General features: G+C 44.6%; 1 protein-coding gene across 17 annotated transcripts in view; it reads left to right on the forward strand.

The window, feature by feature from the left end:
• The window catches only part of KLF12 (KLF transcription factor 12), a 246,985-nt gene that overhangs the window by 19,523 nt on the left and 206,562 nt on the right, over positions 1 to 20,900 (forward strand). For 7 of the 17 annotated variants that reach the window (XM_074564086.1, XM_074564141.1, XM_074564200.1 and 4 more), the window contains exon 2: positions 18,141 to 18,206. The exons of 9 other annotated variants lie outside the window; for them this stretch is intronic. The gene's annotated coding sequence lies outside the window, so the exon portion shown is untranslated. Of the gene's footprint in view, positions 1 to 15,100; positions 15,321 to 18,140; positions 18,207 to 20,900 lie in introns of those variants that run through there. One more of the 17 variants, XM_074564123.1, reaches the window with a different exon arrangement.

Below are 20,900 nucleotides of genomic sequence, written 5' to 3' on the forward strand. Positions count from 1 at the left end.
CATCTCTCAGCTTTGTGGTGGCTCCAAAGCAGCTCCAACGCAGCATCAGCATCAGTCCTCAGATACGTTGGCTCTTACCCTAGGTTGTATTGACTTCTGGGAGTAAGGTGATGAAAGAAGTGAGAGATGACACTAGTTGCAGATTAAGTGAAATATCAGTTCAAGAGAAAGTAAATATCTCTTTCTTACTTACCTTTAGCCTGTAATGGTGTGAATCTCTGACTATCAGCCAGTTCTCTGACTAGGCATGACAGCTACAAGGTGTTAAAGCTTTCTGGACAGAGCACTTGAATTCTGTGTAGCCTGATGTGATGAAAGAGTGAGTGAGCTATTTCTGCTAGAGGGAAGATGTAGACTTCTGTTTTCAGCTCCATGACAAGACGCTCTTCAAATTGATGTTGAAATCACCATTGGAAGTGTTCAAGGTCAGGTTGGATGGATCTTTGAGCAACCTGATCTAGTGGAAGATGTCCTTCCGTAGCAGGGGGGTGGGACTAGATGGTCTTCAAAGGTCCTTTCCAACCCAACCCATTCCGTGGTTCTGAATGAGAGAAGTTAGTATGGATGTAAGTTGCAGATGTCATCTCCTTTGAATTGGAATCGTCTCTTTCATGTCTTCCAGTGTGCGCTTGTCACAGAGCTGTCATTGCTGCAGGCTGCCTGGGGAGGTTAGAGCCAGTGGGCCAATGGCTTCCTCTAAAAAGAGGACAGGGTGAGGAAGAAAACTGATGGCGGAATTGGCAAGGCCCATGGAGTCCTCTTCGCTGACTGAAAGGAACTAATTATTCTGGACTTTTGTGTCAGGTGTACTTGGTCTGCCTTCAAATCTGCACCCTGTACGACTTGAAGATAAATTCACCGAACAGCAATATAATGGACTGGGCATATGTAAACAGTGAAGTTAGTGAAAGAATAGGAAATACTGGGTTTAAGAGGGAAAGACTCATGTGGCAAATGGAGTCTTGTGCAACAAGCCCGGTTTTAGTGTACTCCAAAAAAAAAAAAAAAAAATCTGAGATACTGGCAGGCATCCTCTTCAGTTAGCAAACTGCAGAAGCGTGTCTGTGCAAAATGAGAAATGTGTTTGCTTGGCCAGCTTTTCTGTACTCAAGCATTAAAGGTGTTGTGAAATACTGTAGAATGTACAAATGAGCATGTTGTCAAGAAAAATCACTTTGCAACATGTGAAGTTGTACATAGAATGCAGCTGGGGTGGCCATATAAAAACAAGAGCGAAGCTGGTTAAGAGCAGTTGGCCCTGTTTCTAAAAAAGATGACTTTTCTATATACATAATAACTTATGCCATTCTCCAGGCTTGCTAGAGGCAGTTTATACACCACAGTTCATCTCATTTTGTTGTAGTGACAGTCCCAAACCTACGAATGTTGAGATTTTGGGGACAAGATTTAGGAATGGGGACAAGACTTAGGAATCCGGTCTTAATTGTATCATTTTAAGTATTTCTCTGTGTCTGATGGGGTGAGATGGAGGTGGGAATGGAGAGGAAGGAGGGGGAGCATCTGCTTCTTACTGAGATAAAGGTGGGTGTGTTTTTTTTTTTTTTTTTCTGAACTGAATCAGTCATTGAACTAAAGGAGGGAAAGAGCAAGTCCTTGGAAAGAGATGAGCAAGCAAGAAGGGAAAGCTGCAGGAACCGATGGAGGACTGAAGGAGTGGCTTTTGGTGTGGGGCTGATGGGAGGTAGAGTGGGCCACGGCATCTGGAGGCTTCGTAGTGAATATGAGAACTGGTTGGGTTCCCACTTGCCAACAGGCTATTCGGGAGAATAATACGTAATAACAGAGAAGACCCAAGGACAGCAAGACCCAAGTGCACTCACATAATACTAGGGAAGGAGGGAATAGTTGCGATTCTCAGAAGAGTTGAACTATTGCAGGTGCTGTGGTGGCAGTGCAATACTGAAGATACACATTGGTGGGTTTCATAATTCACATCTGAAGAGCCTGTGCCTCTGCAGGGGTATGGCCATGTTGTTTGGGTGTTAGAGCAGCTCTTTGCCCAGAGCTGTGCATCCGTGCAGTGTCTGGCCCTTTTCTCCTGGCTCCATCTCCCTTCCTGCTCAGTAGCAGAAGTAGCTCCATCCTTGTGGAGCTCTGGAGAGCATGGCTCGCTGAACTGGAGGTTCTCGGGTGCTGGAGTGGAGATGCCATACAAATAGACAAAAAAATTGTTCCATGGGGAAAAAAAAGAAGTCCGTTAATCTTGGATTTACGGGAAGTTTAAACAGTGAAGCTCTCACTGTTTACACAGTAGATAGAGGAGTATCTATTAAAGGAAATAAACCACTGCACATCAAAATCTAAAACAGCCACTGAGGGATTTTTTTGAAACAACTGTGCTTTAAAAAAGTCAGGTCCTTTAATTTGCAAGCAGCAGGGACATGGCATAGTGGAGTTTTGCTCTTGATGCAAGTGGAGATCCACTTCTGTCCCTACCGGCTTTTTGTGGGGGAGAGTGTTACTTCAGTCAGTGTGTCCTGAATGTCACTGTAGCTAAACTGAAGTTATTCCTTCATAGTTTCATCATATTGTTTGGATTTATAATAGTGGAAAATCCTGTAGTTTGTGTACACTCTGGGGGCCTTCTTTGCTGACTTCTTTTCTTAGATACATGAAACTAACTTTTCTTCGGGTTTTTAAAGACTTGGTGCTCAGTTAAGTGTGATATAGATGGCTGTACACATACAAATTGTTGATTTTCATGGTTTATCATTGTGTCTGGGCTTCAAGTTAAAAATATTTGATTTTTTTTTTCCTTTGACATATTTGAAAATTTGAGCTGAGATTGCGTCCTCATCAGTAATAAAAGTGTAGAATGTCAATAGAGGCCTCCATTGACCTATGTAACTGCGTTGTCTTAAAAAATGCAGGTGAAACCCAAGTAATGAAATACTGACTATGGTGTGCTGTCTGCTTTCATTTCACTGTGTAAGAGAATAGGTAACTTAAATGGGAAGAAAAAAAATCCTACAAAACTGGGAAGATCCAGGAACTCAGCATTGTTCATCTTGCCCAAGTATAATGTGTAGAAGAAACTATTGATTCAAGCTTACACTTGCATTCTTTATAACACTTAGAAGTTCCTTCTGTCTTGTTGCCAGCTCTTTTCTCTTAATTAGTTCTCTGTGTGTATAATTTCTTTCTCCTTTTTTTTGTCGCCTTGTTACACTGTCCTTGTCTTGTTTGGGATTTGAAATCTAAGCAGGTAATTGGGCAACAGGCGTCTCCAAATTCACTTAACAGTGACTGACTTCTCCTCTAGCCCCTATTTCCCATCTCTGATATAAATTAACGATGCAATAGCGTGCAAAGGAAGATAAAGACTGCGGAGCGTGGGAGTCTATGTGGGTGCTTTCCCTTTCCATCTCTGGTACAGATTGTCTGTATGAATCTGGGAAATGGTCCTAGTGTTCATTCTTCTCGTATTCAAATATCAGTGATAATACTTGAGGGAGATTGGCATTCCTGTAAAGGTACTAAAACTAGAGGTTATATTAGATGGGCTTGAGAAAGTCAGGGTGTGATCTAGAGGTGCAGAGTTATTTCATCTCATTTAGTGAAATAGTAAAGTTAGATGGAAAATTTAGCCACAGGGTATCTGAAGGTGGGTACTGAAAACGTGTGTCTGCTTTTGAAACAGTTCAGCTACCGGTATTAGTTGTCATATGGAGACATTGAAAAATGGTGTGCATACATTTGTAAATAAACGTAGGATAGTTATGAGAGGCATTCTTTATAGATGGCTATCCTTAAAAGTTCTTGCGTAAGTAAGTAACTGGGGACAGTTACTACCCTTCCACACCTGGGAGTGAACTGAGGGGCAACCAAAGAAATTACTAGCTTTGCATCCTTTGCCTTTTTGCTCACAGGCATAAAGCTGTGTTTAATTCAATGCCAAGGAGATAATAGTTACCCTTTTTCAAAAAGTGCTCCCTTCATTATCATTTGTACAAACTGTGAGTGGTATGAGATGCACTTCACATCATGTCACTTTAAAGAATTATGAATTCTACCCGGATAATGGTTTCAAACAGATTAAAAGTGCGTTTCAGGTTTTAACTCTTGCAAACTGTAGCACAGCAGTGACAAGGAGCTCAAATCTCGGAGAGGCTGACTTTGGGCAGTATGTGATTTGTCAGTGATTCTACTAGAATGAAGTGAGGAAGAACAATTTTGATCTTTCGATCCAGGTACCAAATACATGAACACTTACCATATTTGTGTTTAGCGCGTCGGTACTCTGTTAAACTGAAATTAGAAAAGTGAAGTTTTAAAACTATTTTTTCTGTGTTTGTGCTGAATTATATCGGAGTTACAGTGCATCCAGATGGATTACTGCTGTTCAGTAAGTCTTTTAGAAAGTATATGAATACTATGATCAACCTGTTTGCCGAGATCTTTCATACAAGTTTGTTATAATTAAATCAGTACCCAAAGCACACTTCAGTTTTGCTAACCAGTAATGCCTGATCAGAAGGCCATGGAGAACAACACAGAGTACATGGGTGGTCCCTTTGAAGAGAGGCTGATCTCCTCATTTGGGTCTATCCAAAGACTCGGCGACTGTAAATTGTTTAATCTGTTTGGAGAGCACAAAAGCTATTCAATTATGTTAATCAGTGGTTCTGCATCATCATAGAGTCGAGCTGTGCTTTTCTTGTTCTGTTGGAAAATATTGTCCATAAATCCGTCATAAATGTTTCATTTTCAAATAATTTGTTTTATTTGTACAAGCCCTAGTCATAGATCAGGATCCTCTTACGATAGGTGGTCCCCAAACAAACTCCCGAGAGTCTTAACAGTAAGACAGCTGGCAGTAGATGGACACAAGCAGACTAACCGGGGACCACACGGGAAAGCAATGAGGGGAATACTTGCCACCAAGAAAAAAAGCCCCCAAAACTCCAAACAAGTCAAACAACTGGAAAAACAACCCAGGTCTCGGCACATCAGCATTGTGGAAAAGAAAGTTTGAAGGTGGACAAATCCCTCTTGTAAATGACTACAAAATGCGCTATACTGTGTGTGTATTTATATATAAAAAAACCCAGTCTTTTCTGTATGTTTCACCCATCGTTCGTTTGATTGTTGCTGTGCTGTAGAAGAACTACCTTGGTCTTTCCTGGGTGTTTATGTCACTTCAGTACAACTGGTGCTTGCACAGCAAATGACCCCATAGCAGTGATGGTTCACTGCTCTTGTTGGCTCTTTGCTCTTCTTGACCTACTCTTGTTTCTCCTGTCTACTCAGAAAGCAGCTCCTTGCATCAAATCTACCTGAGATGCATCAAGATAACTTTCCCCTTACCTTTTAAAACCCTTTACGGTTGGTGGTTTTGGTGTTGTTTTTCTGCCCCCCCCCCTCGTTCTTGTTCGTTGTGGCCATTCATTTTCCTCCTGTTTCTCCTTACTGGTTGGTATCCAGCCCAAAGGATACATGCATGCAAATCTGTCTTCTTTGCTCAAACTCTTATTTTTCAAGGAGATAACCTCTTTCCTTGTTGTGTGGTGAGTATCTTCTGGTGTCTGTGTCTCTCCACTGTGCCTGTCTTTGTAGACTTTGAGTCCTCCTTAATCTGGAGTTGGACTTAATGATGGGTGCTCAAAAAAAACCTCACCCAGCAAACCAGCCCGTCAGTAAAAGTTGAAAATGATTTAAGATTGCCAGCGGCTGGGCAAGAAGGGGAGAGGTAAGGGCACTAAGGTAAGGACTTCTCTCCCCAGGTCCACTGAAAGTGGGAGAGCACATCACCTACATCAGTGGCAGCCGCTCTGCTTTTGGCAAACTTCTCGTGCTGGTGCTGTAGCCTGCTCTGTAGACTGGGGGGATGCTTGGAAGCAGGATTGGTCCTGCTGGGTTTGCAGCCGTGGGCAGGAGGGGAGGTTTTTGGGTGGCTGTGTCAGCTGTGTCACGTGGAGGAGAGGGCAGTGCAGCAGCAGCGAGAGCAGGAAAGGGAAAATTCGATGCCGTCTGGTCGGCAAACAGATTAAAAAAAAAAAAAAAAGGCGGAAAAAGACAGTGTTAACAGTTTAATGGCAGCTGAGAGGTTTTTGCAGAAGTCTGGAAAGTTTATGACGTTGTTGATAATAGCATGCAAATCCTCATGCTTAACAAAGCTTTAGTAGGCTATCAAGTGACATTAGCTACTGACACGGTGCTTAACTCTTATGCCATATAACATGTATAGCTGAACAAGAAATGTGAAAAGTAGTCTTCTCCAAGTCACATGTTTGGCTGAAAATGTCATCAAAGAGGTTAAATACTTGCCTTTTTTTTTTTTTTTTTTTTTTTGCTGTGCATTACTGCATGTGTAAGGGTATCTGCAGGCAAGACTGACTTGCCCAGGACTGGTTCCATGGCCAAGGCGTTTTCTGTGATGTGCTGTAGTGATCTGGTCCCTGTGGTTCTGTGGTGCTGGAGCTCCCGGCAACCTGCGAGGCAGCCTCTGCATGGCCGCGCTTCAAAGCTTGCTCCATCCCCTTGGATTCACACAGCAGCTGGGGCACTGAAATTGAATCCCACTATGTTGGAAGTAAAAAAATTCGGTTGTGGACTGTTTTTAGAGAAAACATCATGGACAAAGAATTTCCTCAAGGAGCCCTGGGCAGGATTTGGTACTTACTTCTGTGCGTCTTTGAGGGAGGGAGTGGGCAGGAGAGGGGACGCAGCATCAGGCGTGCAAGGGCCAGCGTGTATTTCAGGGATCACTTATGTTTTCACTGATGGTAACGGACAGCTTTGTTTTTCAGATGCATGATTTGAAAACGGGGCAAAAAATTCCTAAAATTATTCAGATATTTTCAGAGGTAAAACTTGTTCTGGGGTAGGTGGTGGCTCTGCTGCATTTTACCTCCATTTTTCTGTGCCGTTCAGTTGTCTTATGTGTGTGTGTAATTTCAGGGGGAATTAGAAACTTGGAAAAGTTCAAAGTCGAACTTTTCCAGAACATGACCTCCACCGTCTCAGTCATGAGCAGGCTCTGGCAGATAGATATCTTATTTGGCAATTACTTCTGCTCAGCAGTAACAAACGTAGCAAGGTACTAAAGAGCTTTTAATGCTCACTTTGAATAAGTTGATAAAATGTGATGGAAAGAAGCCAGAGGAAATGAATCAAGTGCAGTTTGTTAAAGGTACTGCAGCAAATCATGGTAGTTTGAGGGTTGCCCATCAGCCTTGTTCTCCTCTCTTCTACTCAAAAGTACCCCTGCCACACTGCAGAGAACTGGAAATACTTCATGGTACATATTCTCTATGTAGTCTCCACCAATCTTCATCTTCCTGTTACGTTGAGTTTTTGCCAGCATTCTCTGAAGGCTTCATGTTGTCAGTGAGGATCAGTCGGAGCCAAGTGCCCTGGTCACTCCTGTGCAGACTGCAGGGAGGTGTGTTGGTGGTAGCAGATGTCCCTCACAGTGCTCTGTGCTTGTATGCATCAGAAAAGATGTTAAGTGTCAAGCATGCTTCGCCAAGAAACTATCGAACCTCTTCGCTTTTTACTTAATTTTGACTTGAAGGACAGGCCTTAGATGTAAATATTAAAGATCCTTCCACTAGCAGTCCTTGAGTTGTGTCTGCATCCCCCTCTTTGTCCCCCAAGGAATTGAAATCCTAAGTGTTTTGTGCAAATCATGTTTTCTCTAGGTTGTTCTCTTCCAAGTGCCAAGTAGTTCTGTCGCCTTGCAGACTGTGAGGGTGAGAGTCGTTTCCCCTAAGTTCAGTCACTGCCGTTAGGCATCTGGTTTAGCTTGATTGCCTAGATGTCTTGAATCAGTGGTGGTAGACAGAGAGATCTCCAAAGGGTGTCTCCTCCCACCAGTCACAGAAATGGATCATAAAAGAGAGATTGCTGTCTGGAGGTGGTTGTCTTTTTCCTTGACTACAGAGGGAGCCTTGGACCGTTAGCTTTAGTTAAAAGTGTTAGGGTGGCTTAACGTTAGGAGAGCTGAAATCCAGCCTTAGTTTATAGCACAAGTTGAGTAGTTGAGGTAGGCTTTTTTCCTGCACTATCCTCCTCTTGGTTGAGGAAGATAATGCAGAAAATGTTGAATAAAAAAAAAAAAAAACAAAAACAAAACGAGGGAGTGCTGTAGTTGTGGTGTTTGATGTATCCCTGCAACAAGGCCTGAGTAAAGGATGAAAGTTTCTTGAAAATTCAATTTGCATAATATGCAAGGGATGGTTATTAAATCAGTCAGGTACTGAGGTAGTAGCGTGTGAACATGCATGTGTCTTCCCTTTAGTCACTCTTTTCTTTCCTTTTGCTCTGAATTCCTGTCCTCCTGTTCCATGATTTAGTGGAGTTACTCAACAAAATACTTACTTTTTTTCCTTCGTTTTTCTCTGAATTTCTTCCCCGCTCCTTCTGATCCATCTCTTTCTAAATTAGGTTTATTCCCTCACGTTTTCTCTTCACCCACCTGTAAGCGTATTCAGTCTTGACTGGGAAAGGGACATGAAATAGTCTTCCTCTCCTCCCGCTGAAAAGTTTATCTGGCAAGTTCATGAATTTCCTTTATTCCCAAGAGCAGCTCATAAAGGATAGATTTCTTCTCCCATGTGCAGTGAATGTGTGGTGATTGCCAGATCATTGTTCTTCTAAATAGCTTATTTTTCTCTGTGGATGGACCCTCCCCCCCCGTCAACTATTTTTAGATCACTGATTAAGTGATAAATTAAGTTTGTGTTCAGGCTTCCATGAAGTACCCAGTAAGGTAATCTAGTACCAGTTGGTTAGTGGGTTTGTTATTCTGGGCAGAGCACCAGCAAACTCATGCCCTGAAGCTCAGATGAAAAATGTAACTGAGTTTTTCTCGGGAGTCTGGGGGAAAACCCTAGCCCATCCCTTCCTCCGTGCAATGTCTCCAGCTGGGCTGTTTGAGGTGGCGAGGAGGAGATAGATCACTATGCTGTGGTGATTGGATCAGTATACGTGATCCAGTTTTCACCATTTTTCAGTGGTGCCCAGTGACAGGACAAGAGGTAATGGGCACAAACTTGAACACAGGAAGTTCCATCTAAACATGAGGTGGAACTTCTTTACTTTGAGGGTGGCAGAGCACTGGAACAGGCTGCCCAGGGAGGTGGTGGAGTCTCCAACTCTGGAGACATTCAAAACCCGCCTGGACGCGTTCCTGTGCAACCTGCTCTAGGTGACCCTGCTCTGGCAGGGGGGTTGGACTAGATGATCTCCAGAGGTCCCTTCCAGCGCCTGCCATTCTGTGATACATGGTTCATGTGTCCAGAAGCAGGGCTGTTTTGGTGCAGGGGTTTTGGGGGATCTAAGTGCGCAGCTGTAGGAGGAAGCAAGCCAACAGGCTCCGCTGAGCCTGACATTGCTGGATCCTCTCGCACAGAGGTCTGTGTCCAACACTGGAGAAATGAGACCTCTGGAGATCCATTGTCATCTCCCCCAAGCTCCTTCAAGGCGTGAGGTACATGTTTGGTGCTTCTCAAAGCACGTGTAGATTTTGGTATGTAGCCTTGGCCAGGGCTGGCCAGCCTGACTTGCTGCCTCCCCGAGGAGCTCCCTTCTCTCTCCTGAGCACTCTCGCTCGTTGCAGCTTGTTGCCTCCCAGCTGCTGCTTCTGCATCTTTCTTCCCTCCTGTGAAAGGCTTGTAAACCTTGCCGCTGATTTCTCTCCTTTCCTAGGAGGTTGATGTATCTCCAGTGGAGTCTCTGTGCCCTTGGAAGAAGTGTTACTTGCTAGAAGTGGCTTCCAGGTGTTACTTGGAAGAAGTGGCTACTAGCTCTGCATTCAGTGGTCCAGTTGCAATGTCAGGCTGGGATTGTATCACCGGCATCATTTACACCACTGAGCCCTTTCAGCAGGCTATGGGTATGACTGGTGTGAAATGACTCCTTAGTGGGCAGTCCCCAGCACCTTTGCAGTATTGAATTGCTGGTATCCCCATGTGTGCCTTCCTTTAGTAATAGCTTCTAGGTGATGGACAAAGCTTGCTTCACCTTAGTCTTGTAGTGATCCGGCGCTGCTCTGACAGCTCACGTGGCCAGTGACACCCGAGCAGTTCTGTTGCATTCTGGGCTGTGGTCATCCTGGCTCTGGGTAGCACACGTCTGCAAATAACCTACCAAATGAACTGCTTCTGAAATTTCCACCTACACTGGTGTGGGCTGTCAGCTTGGGATTAGTTTCATTTTTTTGGAAGTATCCACAGAAAAGGTAAAACCTGTGGAAGTGTTCGCAGGAGTCAGTTAGCAGCTATGCAGCAGACTGCTCTCACAGGGTAGTCCTAAAGCATGAGGGTAAGTAATGGCTCTTCTGTTAAAAGTAGAAATATCTCCTTAGGAGCCCCTTCTTGCAAAGGTTTATACCTGTAAGCACAAGTTGAGGTTGTTGCTCTGTGCAGTTGGGTTTCTCTCTCTGCTGTGTGCATGGCAGACACTTTAAAATACTACAAAAGGATTTCTTCCCACAAGTTCTTCCAGGTATGTTGGGGATGTACTGAGTCTAAGGGCTCCGTCTGCTTTTCATTCATGCATTGGTCTACCTCTCTACACTTTGCAGTTCTGCACTTGAGGATCTTCCTATTGCTTTTCTGGTGACCTGTCTACTGAGTTTTCCTTGTCATGTGGCAACCTATCTGCTTTATATGGTTTATTTTTGTCGGGGATCTGCAAATGGTTCATCTGGGGTAGAAAAGACCCCTTTGTTGCGGCCTTCACCAGACAACAGCAGCAGATATGGAACATGGCCCAGATCCCAGCTGGTCAGGCCCTGATGTGGTCAGCTTCCATGTATGTGGCACTCCACTAGTCTTCTGCAGACCGATGGCTTCCACCACAGTTCCAGCTCAGCAATGACCCAGACTCTTATCCGTGTCTTACGATGGTTACTAGCTCTGTCACGATCACATGTAGTCCTTCAGTATGAGACAGGATGTCAGAAACAATTTTTGCTAGTGTGGGGGCAAGGACCTCTGGGCTGCTTGTGGTCAAGTTGTTATTGGTTGATATGCCCAGTCTGTATGGAAGAAGAAAGTGACATCCACAGTCGTCTTAGTCCTGCGTGTTTTTTAAGATGAAAATAATTTAGGGTCCTTTTTGGTAGGAAGGAGTATGCAGCCATGAGATAGGTGACCAAGACACCCTGCCATACTGCTGTGATGATGACTTTCTGGCATAAACGTCACAGCTGCTTTTCAGTCTAGTTCCACAGCCAGTTCCTTCCTACTTCCTGGTTTCTCCTGATGGATCTAGGATTCTCTTGGCTTCTTGGTCTTTCTTTCAGTGGTGCATTCCTCAGCCCATCACCCTGAGGAGCTCCTGCATTCTCTTATAGTCCTCTCCCAAATGCCTTGATTCCCTCTAAAAGGAGGTTTTTGAAGGCTAAATGATTAAAAACTTGGAATACTGTTACCACTTATGGGACACAGGCAGAAAGCTCCTACCCAGATGAGTTATATTCCCTCTCAGTGGCGGCAGGAAAGCTTCAGAGAGTAAGCACCTAAAGATGAGACAGGAGATGGGAATTAGTGATGGGATTGGTCTCCAGACCTGTCCAAGTCCAATAAATATGTTCCGCTTCTTCTCTGTAGTAAAATTGCTACCTTTGTGTGATGTATGCTGGATTTTGGTCTGCCATCTGTATGTAACAAATAACTCTATCTTAAAAATGAACAAAGCACAAACCCTAGGAAAAAGTATTTGGAGCTGATGCTGTTTTCTCTCTCTCTCTTTCTCTCCATCACCATTCCTCATTTCAGTGTCATTCCCCCCTTTTCTTCACAAGACTTCCTTTGCAACTGCAGACCGTCAATGGCAGAAAAGTACTCTATGCTCCTGCATCGTGACAGCCCACAGACACTCAGCTCTGTCTGCTGAGGGGATAAGCTGGGAGCACGCTACCCTTGAGATGCTGCTGGTAGACGTCCCTTTTGGGGGAAGCAGGTTGGTCCTCTTAGGACCTTCCAGAAGTGTCTTTCAGAAGTGACCTCTTGTGTACAGCCTCCATACTAAGTATTTATGTGCTGTTGTACCAACAGTTTTAGGAGGGACATCATAAATAAGCAGATTTGTCTATTGAAACCACCCATGTCTCTATTTCTGGATATAAATTATGAGTTAAAATTTCTGAAAGCCTCTTAGTAATTTTTTACTTTGACTTTGAATGAGAAATAGGCTCCAAAACCTAGCAGCTTTAGCAACAGTTACGAAGCATCTGAAGTGGAGAGCTGATATGGGAAATGACCTGTGTGGTACTAAGATGGTTAATTTAGGTTTTTCACCTAAATTCAGTTCAAACCTTTTTGTCTTATGAAGTCATATGTCTTATGACCTCTTTTGTCTCTTGTATTGTCAGCAATGACCGCTGCCAGAGCAGCGATGTTGTCCATCTGCATTGCGACCACACCTGTGCCCCAGCTGAAATCTTACACGGGTGACTCGCGTCCTTGGTAATCTGATCCTGAAAAGGTGTGGAGTGATCATAGGCCAAAAAAGCATGTTGACTGTGCCACTCGATCCATAAACACAATTCTAGGTCACAGAATGGTAGGGGTTGGAAGGGACCTTCGGAGATCATCTCATCCAACACCCTTAACAAAGCAGGTTGGACAGGAACGCATCCGGTGGGTTTTGAGTATCTCCAGACAAGGAGAGTCCACAGCCTCTCTGGGCAGCCTGTTCCAGTGCTCTGCCACCCTCAAAGTAAAGAAGATTTTCCTCATGTTGAGATGGAATTTCCTGTGTTCCAGTTTGTGCCCGTTGCCCCTTGTCCTGTTGCTGGGCACCACTGAAAAGAGTCTGGCCCCATCCTCTTGACACCTGCCCTTTTGTTATTTATAAACATTCATGAGATCCCCTCTCAGTGTTCTCTTCTCCAGGCTAAACAGACCCAGGTCTCTCAGCCTTTCTTCATGAGAGGTGCTCCAGTCCCTTGATCATCTTCGTAGCCCTCCAAGGGACTCTTTCCAGCAGTTCCTTGTCTTTCTTGAATTGGGGAGCCCAGAACTGGGCACAGTACTCCAGATGCTGCCTCACCAGGGCAGAGTAGAGGGGGAGGATGACCTCCCTTGACCTGATAGCCACACTTTTGTTAATGCGCCCCAGGAGACCATTGGCCTTCTTGGCCACAAGGGCACATTGCTGCCTCGTGGTCAACTTGTCCACCATGACTCCCAGATGCCTCTCTGCAGAGCTGCTTTCCAGCAGGTCAGCCTCTAACCTGCACTGGTGCATGGGGTTATTCCTCCCTAGGTTGTTCCTCTCTGGCTCAGTGTGCACAAGTGAGGTGCTGCAGTCCCCCCGAAATGCAGCTCTGCCAGCTGGGGCAATTGGGGCAGGGATGCAGCCGTAGCAGCGTTGCACTTCAGGCTTTGTCCAGAGGCAGGGCTGTGAAGTTGTGATGCATCACAGGCGCTTGCAGTCTGCGCCGATTTGTGCATTGAGATGTAAAGCATCAATTGTAAAATATCCCCCAGTGATCTGTGGTCTTGTTGGGGCAAAGCTTACCGACGCAGATGTTCTTACGAAGAACTTACTGGTATGCATTTAAGTTTATTTAAGAAAGTTTATTTAACTTAAGTCATCTTCTTGAGTACTTTGTACTGTTTAGCAGGCTGAATGTCCATCTCCTCCAACTCCTGGGTGCATCACAGGTGCTTCGGGTGCTTCCACTCTTGCAGGCTTTTCTTAACTGTCCCAATGGATTTTGGTGTGCCCCATAGCTCTTTACATCTCTCTTGCTAGTCTGCCTCTACAGAGTCTCCATGCGTTGTGGCAGAATAGCAGCAGTGGGGAATTTAGGGTTGCTTGTCAGTTTTGGGGTTGGCCTCAGGTTTTCTGGAGGAAGGCTTTTGCTCTGAAGCAGCGTAGCGAGGTACGACAGCAGCACTGGGAGTGTTCTGGTAGCTCATTGCCTCGCTATACGCTTGCTTGTGTTTGGAAGGTTATCTCTGTAGTCATAACTTTGAGGTTTTCTTTTTTGACATAGGGAAGACTGGGTTCTGCAGAACCAGATGATACTCGTGAAGGTATCCTACTTGCCAGGCGTGGGCAGATGTGTGGATTTTTCAGAGAAATTTTTTTCTTTTTTTTTCGTTCCCCCCCCCCCCCCCCCCCCCAGTGTAGTCAAAATGAAAGTGAACATTTGGACTTGAGGGGGAGGAAATAATGAACCCACCCGTTTCTACCCGGGAGCAGACTGCTGCTTCTGCCAACTGTCCTCTTGGAGAGAGCCAGCGCAGTCGTCAAGCCCGTCTATTTTCATCCGCTGACACAGTGCACCCAGGCAGCTGGAGGTGCAGGCACACAGCAAGCAAGTGAGGGAGGGAGGGCGGGTTTCATTTTTTCTTCCTTTGCTGCCCCGGCAGCAGAAATTTTTTTTTTTCTTGCTGTTTTGCCAGCATCACCGTTTGAACCCTGTTGTGGTTTTTTGGTAGATGGAGTAATCATAGAATCATAAAATGGTTTGGGTTGGAAGGACCTTAGAGATCATCTAGTTCCAACCTCCCTGCCCTGGGCAGGGACACCTCCCACTACACCAGGCTGCTCAAAGCCCCATCCAGCCTGGCCTCGAACACTTCAGAGTGATCTGAAGGGACTGGAAACATCTTAGCCAGAAGTGTTGAAGTGGCACCTCAGTGTTTGTTGTCCAAAGAAGCTGGTCTCAGCCTCACGTGTGCATAGCTTGGTGTCAAGCTGCCGTGATGCCGTTGTTGAACTGACCAGGTCATCATGGGTAGGTGATATGGTGACCGTCGGGGGCTGCAGGCAGGATCCTTGATTTAAACAACACAGTAGATATTTTTTTGACTGAGTAAAGGTCAGAAATGCCAAGGCTGCTATTAGCTGACTCAGTCCTGCAGGAGATGATCAGAAAAGTGGTACTACCAGAAGTAGGACACACATCATTTATAATTTATCAGTATATGGGAAAACACATTTAATGTCCCGCTGTGCAATAAATATATCCGCTACAGGATCACCAAAGAGTGATAAGATGCTCTGCTTGTTTTTTAATTCACCTCTTTTCACCTAGTTAAAAAAAAAAAAAAGTCGCTTTGTTCTTTATTGTTCACTTAATCAAGAGCTTTATCTTGTGTGCTTGTATCTGCAGGGTTAGAAGAGTGAATGACACATAGGATCCTGCCTTGAGGATTACATACTTGCCACCCCAGCATATTTAAAGTTGTACCGTGAACTTCATGTTGCAGGCAATTAGTGAAAACCGTTATTTCTGAAACATGAAAATATCAACTATTAGCGGTGCGCAGCCTGAAGGACCGCGCTGGCAGCCTCTCAGCTGCCTTAGGGGAGAGGCAGAGGCTGTTCTGGAGGTAGGCACAGAAACGCTATCTCACTGCGGCGTGTAGTTAATGGAACTAGACAGAGTTGTGGCGCGACTACGTTCGGGGGTCATGACGGTGAAGGATGCCATGATTCAACCCGATGTAGCCGGGGAGCCTTGGCAGGAAGCCGCCCATGTTTATAAGAAGCCGGGTAACCACAACTGCCAGCAGCCCTGAAAGATTCCACTGTGGCTTTCATTATGAATAGCAGGCACGGCTGATGAAAACTCAGGTTAAAAAAAACATTTGAATACCGGCGAGAGTCACCGTGTGAGGGAGACGTGAGTTCTCTCTCCCAATAACAATAAAAATTTCTGGTTCCGCATCTGTCACGGTGGTTGTAAGACAGAAAAGGATCAAAGAGCAAATAATGCGAAAACACCGATAGTTTATTTATTTTTTTCAATATGAAATTGATGTTGGGGAGAAGCGGGGAAAGGGGAAGGCCACTGTACTTTTGGTTTGTTTCAGTAGAAATGGAGAGGACGGGCTCCTTGCATTCTGTTGCTCACTTCATGGAGTTAAAAGACCTCTCCTATCAGTGGTTTTGTTCTGTTGCAGAAATCGAGTGGGATTTTTTTTTTTGTTTTAAAATGGTTACTGAAAATGATAGGCTGCATTAGCCCGACTGTTGAAATAATGTCTCATCTTAATCATTTGAATGCCACATGAATACATCTCACTTGCAGCCTGACCTGGAATTTAGATTGAAACTCGTAAAGAAGCTCCAAGTTTTGCAGTAATTTTTATTTTGTACATGGGATGTGTTTTTCTGTCTCAAGTGAAGAGAAATCCCTGGAACTTATATACCTCAGGCAAGGTTGAATCTATCCCACTGTGTTTTCCAATGTAGGTAGATTATATTTATGTATAAAGCATCAGAAGTGAAGTTCCCAGTCTTTGGCTATGATAACAAAATGAGGCATATGAGCCAGGATTTTTGGCTGACATGTTATTGTGAAATGGTTTAAATTGCCAAAGATAAATTAAGAATTTTTGTCCAAGCTTTTCCACTGCAAATCTGTTTCTCTACCGTGATGGAGGGGTGGATTTCACTTTTAACCTGCTGTATTATTCCACATAAGAAGTGGTGTTAATCATCTTCGAAAAGAAGTTTTGGGTTTTTTTGTTGGCCGCCTATTTTTCATTCTGCCGCCTATTAATCTCTTTGCTGTTCTTGGTTGTCTTTTTCTGGTGCGTTACTGTGAATGCTTAAAAGGATGCCGAACCTTTGTGGTACCGGGCTCGGTCCTGCCTGTTGTTTCTTCCATGTAAGTACCAACTTTTAGGAGATCTCTGCCATTTTATAGGGTAGACCAGTGCCCTGCGCTGCTTCTGCTCTGCCTGTGGCATTGCTCCTTGCTCTGCTCGCCCCTGCCGGGGAGTCAGGAGAAAGGGCAGCCCATCCCCACTGCCCTTTGCTAACCTGCCACAAGCTCGGCTGATGAATTGCAGAAGGGCCGTGCATGAAATCAGTGCAGGAAGGAAAGCACAGGGGTCAAGGGGGGAGCACGCGTTTATAGTTTGGTTCTTACTTGGTGCTTCTTGGCATCCTGCGTCGGAGGGAAATTTGACAGAACTTAGCAGACAGTTAATTTCTGAACTTGACTGATGTTATCTTGCTTCCTCCGAGGTCAGGAAAGTGCAGACTCGAGCACGTTTTGGTCACCGCTGGGGTTGAATTACAAGCGTGACATGTGGGTTGGGCGGGTGATGAACTCTTCAGCTGGGGTGGGAGGAACAAAGAGCTCGGATCTGGCTGGTCTGCACCTTGTTTTGTAGCTGAGTAACTAGGTTAGCTCCGTCTTGTATCGTACCTCGCTCCTGCGCAGCATTTGCACGTAAGGTGCAGTTATGGGTGGTATGGATTGATGTTGACTTGGCTAAATGCAGTGGTCGCTTTCATAAAGTGTCTTGATGGGTTGAGGAGGTGATGACGGCAGTCCCTTGTCTTGTGATGTCTTTGTAGAGAACGTGGAATTCCCTTACATACGTCGTCTTATGTGGCTTTGTTTAAAAAATCTCTTGGGATCAGCATGTTTAAGAACCCCGTCCTCTTCCTCTTGGATGCCTCTGCTGTTGTGATGAGAGAAATTACTCGAGCTCACGTTAAAAGACAATTACTAGCAGCACATTTTCCTTGGGGAGCTTTGGACTTTGGACTTTGTGAGTTTGCCCAGACCTCTGTTTACTGTAGCACAGCACAAACCCCTGGTGCCTAGCTGTCCTTATGAACAGAGAGGATCACTGAGCACTGTAATTTGTGTGTTAAGAAGTGAATTTTGCAGCTGGATTGGTTTTTGTCTTTTGGGGAGTTTCTAGCTGCCTTCTTGTGTTTGTAAATTTACCAGACGGGAAGTGCCTAAAACCGTGTTGTTTTTTCCCCCCCCCCCTTTTTTTTTTTTCTTTTTTCTCCCTCCCCTGTGATGCAGATCTGAAGCTGCTGGGTTGGAAAACTTTGATATTGCAGAGCAATGCAAATATGCAGGGGGCTGTGATACCATTAAATCTATTACAACAAATTAGTCTTGTAATGGAAGAATTAAAGTTCAGAGTACCGTTTTGCATTGACACCCACGCCTCCTGAAAGCCACAGGAGTCTTTTAGGTTTCTTGATTATGTGCTCCCCAGCCTTAAAGACGAGCTTTACGAAAGCAATAGCACACGTAAAACCTAACCGCTGTAAGATATCTCGAGTTGGATGCTTAACTTCTGAGAAGCTCAGACTCCTCTGAAAATCCTGTCTGACAGCACAGGTTTTGTTTTATTTTTAATGTGTGTTTTTTTTTTTTTTTTTTTTGTCTATAGACTCCAGCAGCTGACAAAGTTGAGCTCAGAGGATTCGCAGCAGCCCGGGAGAGCCCTGTGAGGGAGGTAGGGGTGCAGGGCCTTTCTCCTCCATGCCTATGTCTGTCCAACCCCCAGCACCAGGAGCTTGGTGGAGCGTCTTGTCTGGGTGAAGAAACCTGGGTTTGTTTTCTTGTTGCTGTGGCACAAGTCAAGCAATGTGCGGTTGAATTTAAAGACCTGGTGGTGTTCGTTTGGATCGGGGGAGGTGAGAAATCGGCAGTCCTGGAGGACAGATCCGTTTGAGAGACAGCGGGGTGTGAGTGGGTGTGGGAAATAGGTGGTGGGGAGGGACGGGCAAGCCATGTGGCACAAGGGTCTCCTGCCCTGTCACGTCTCTAGACGTCCTCCGCTGAGAAGGAGGAGGTTTGCAGTCCCCGCGTGCTGCTGGTCCAATCAGGGCAGGTGACAGCTGCCTGTGAGAGCACAAGCCAGTGGTTTTTAGAAGTAGCGGATACCCACGAGAGGTTTTTCTTTTCTCCTAAGCAAAATTTGTCAGGTCCTCTGATAAACTTCCCTTTTGTCTGCTCCCACCTACCTGTCCAGAGCTTTCTGCTTTGATACTTAGCTTCAAAAGGCATTTGAGGGCTGTTTGGGTTAGGGCTCAGAGATCTAGAACTTAAAAACAGGTTGATAGACCAGAAGAGGACTTGATTTCTGGAAGGCCAAAGTGATTTTTCCTACCTGCTCTGAAGTCTGAGGGCAGAAATTTGCTGCATCTTAAAGAGTCTGCACACGGACAAGAAAGGTACAATCCATTTGCCAAATCAAAGAGCAGGTGGCGGGAAGACTGAAATACCAGTAAGGAAAGCTCTGGGATGTGAGTGTCGTGATGTGAGAGAGTTCACGTGAAATGTGATTTTTAAGGTGGGGGGCGGGAACCAAACAATCTTTGAGGGCGTTTTGGTGCTGATAGTGACAGCCATACTGGAAAAGAGGAATTCAGTTCTGGACACTAAGTTACCTTTTGCCTCTTCCTATGCTTCAAAATTGGGCAGAAAGCTGTAATCTTTGTTTTAAGCATGGAAAATCTGGTGCTGAATGGTAGGAGCTTCCTTCTGGAAACGACCGCAAGAGAATTAGGGTGGCAATGCTTGTATGACCCTGCGGTTAAGACCGTCCGATTTAACACCCTCTCATGAACCATATTTCCCACTTTCCTTTTTGTCTTCTGTTCTGAAGACAGAGAGATTAAACTTAATATTACTTGGTGACCGTAAACATCTCCTCTCTAAGTGTTTTGATCTGTGGTAGGATAGCCAATTAACATTTGTGTTACTTTTAAATTACCCGCATTGCCTGAAAGATGAAATGAAGCCTAAGTGACCCCCGAAGACGGTGCTGGTGGTTGTTATCAAATGCGTTGCAGTTGTGTCTTCCTGTTTGGGGCTGTTTCCCACGTTTGAACGTGGCGGGGTTGCAGCAAGAGACTTCTCCAACTTTTTTGTTGGTTCACAGATCCTGAAGAGTGGGAATTTTGGGCTATTTTGGGAATGGCAAGAACACGGGAGGGAGGCAGAGCATTCCTTGTGCAGTAAGTGGAAAACAGTTTAGAAGCTCTGAGCTATGTTTCCAGATACTTGAGTTGTGATTGCCTTAAAAATACTACTGAAAAAATAAGGGGAACTGCTTTTCTGGTGAGAGATGGTAGAAATGAAAGGAGCGCGTTAGGAGACTGTACCATACAACCTTTGAAAAAGCTGGATATCCCTGAATACATTAATTTTTCCTGGCCTTTTAGAAAACTGAAGATGCGTATAGTCTGTGTTAATTTTTATACAGCAAGACATCTTGAGCTTGTATTGAGCTTGTAATGAGCTGTATTTCTCCTCTTTTCTTCTCCGTTTTGACTTTTCTCGGTTTCTTGCCACAGACCATCTATTTCCTTAATGATGCTCAGACTCTTCTAGATCTTGCTGCTCCATCCCTCTTCCCTGAGGTCATTCTCAAATCATCCATGTTCTCATGACTAAGGATAAACAAATGTGCAGATGCATGTGGGGGACAAAAAGAAGAATGAAATAACTCCAAATCCCCCAAGCACTGTGGTGCGCATGTGTTTTTTTCCCAGGAAAGATTTGAGAGAGACTAAGCGTAAGATGACAGATGTTAGTTATGTTTCTTTATTGCCTTTTGGAAGATGCTCAGATACTACGGAGCAAAGGACCTGAATTAATTCCATTTGTTTAAATATCCTCATACCTTCTACATTTTGTTTTCTTTATGGTTGGCGGATTTGAGATTGTTTTATAATTGCGTGGTCTTTTTTCCTGCTTGGGGCAAGCAGTTTAAATATACTAATAATTCACGTAACCCTTCCTGGGATTCACATGTTTTTCTTATCTAGGAACATACATGCAAAAAAAAAAAAGCATCAGAAGGTTATAAGAGAGAGGCTTTCCTCTTAGTACATTGGTCTCTGCAGTTGTGAAACTCTCTACAAAATAATCACCTAAAATTTCTGTGGCAAAGATCTGGCTTCTTAATGCCAAAGGATTTACTGAATTTAGTTGTTGCCTAGTCTTTGTCAAGACGGTGGCATTTGTTTTGATTTCAAAGCAGCTCAGTTTTCAGCTGGAAGAAGTCTGAAGGTGTATTTTTGGTTCAGGACAAGAAGCTGGAAGGCTAGTGATGGATTCTTCCTTCTGCGGCAGGCTTCCTGTAGGAAGCTACTGAACTGCTCAGCTCTTTTACATCTCACTGTGTGCTTCAGTTGTTTGA

The sequence above is a fragment of the Larus michahellis genome, chromosome 1, assembly GCF_964199755.1.
Source record: "Larus michahellis chromosome 1, bLarMic1.1, whole genome shotgun sequence".
NCBI lineage: Eukaryota > Metazoa > Chordata > Aves > Charadriiformes > Laridae > Larus > Larus michahellis.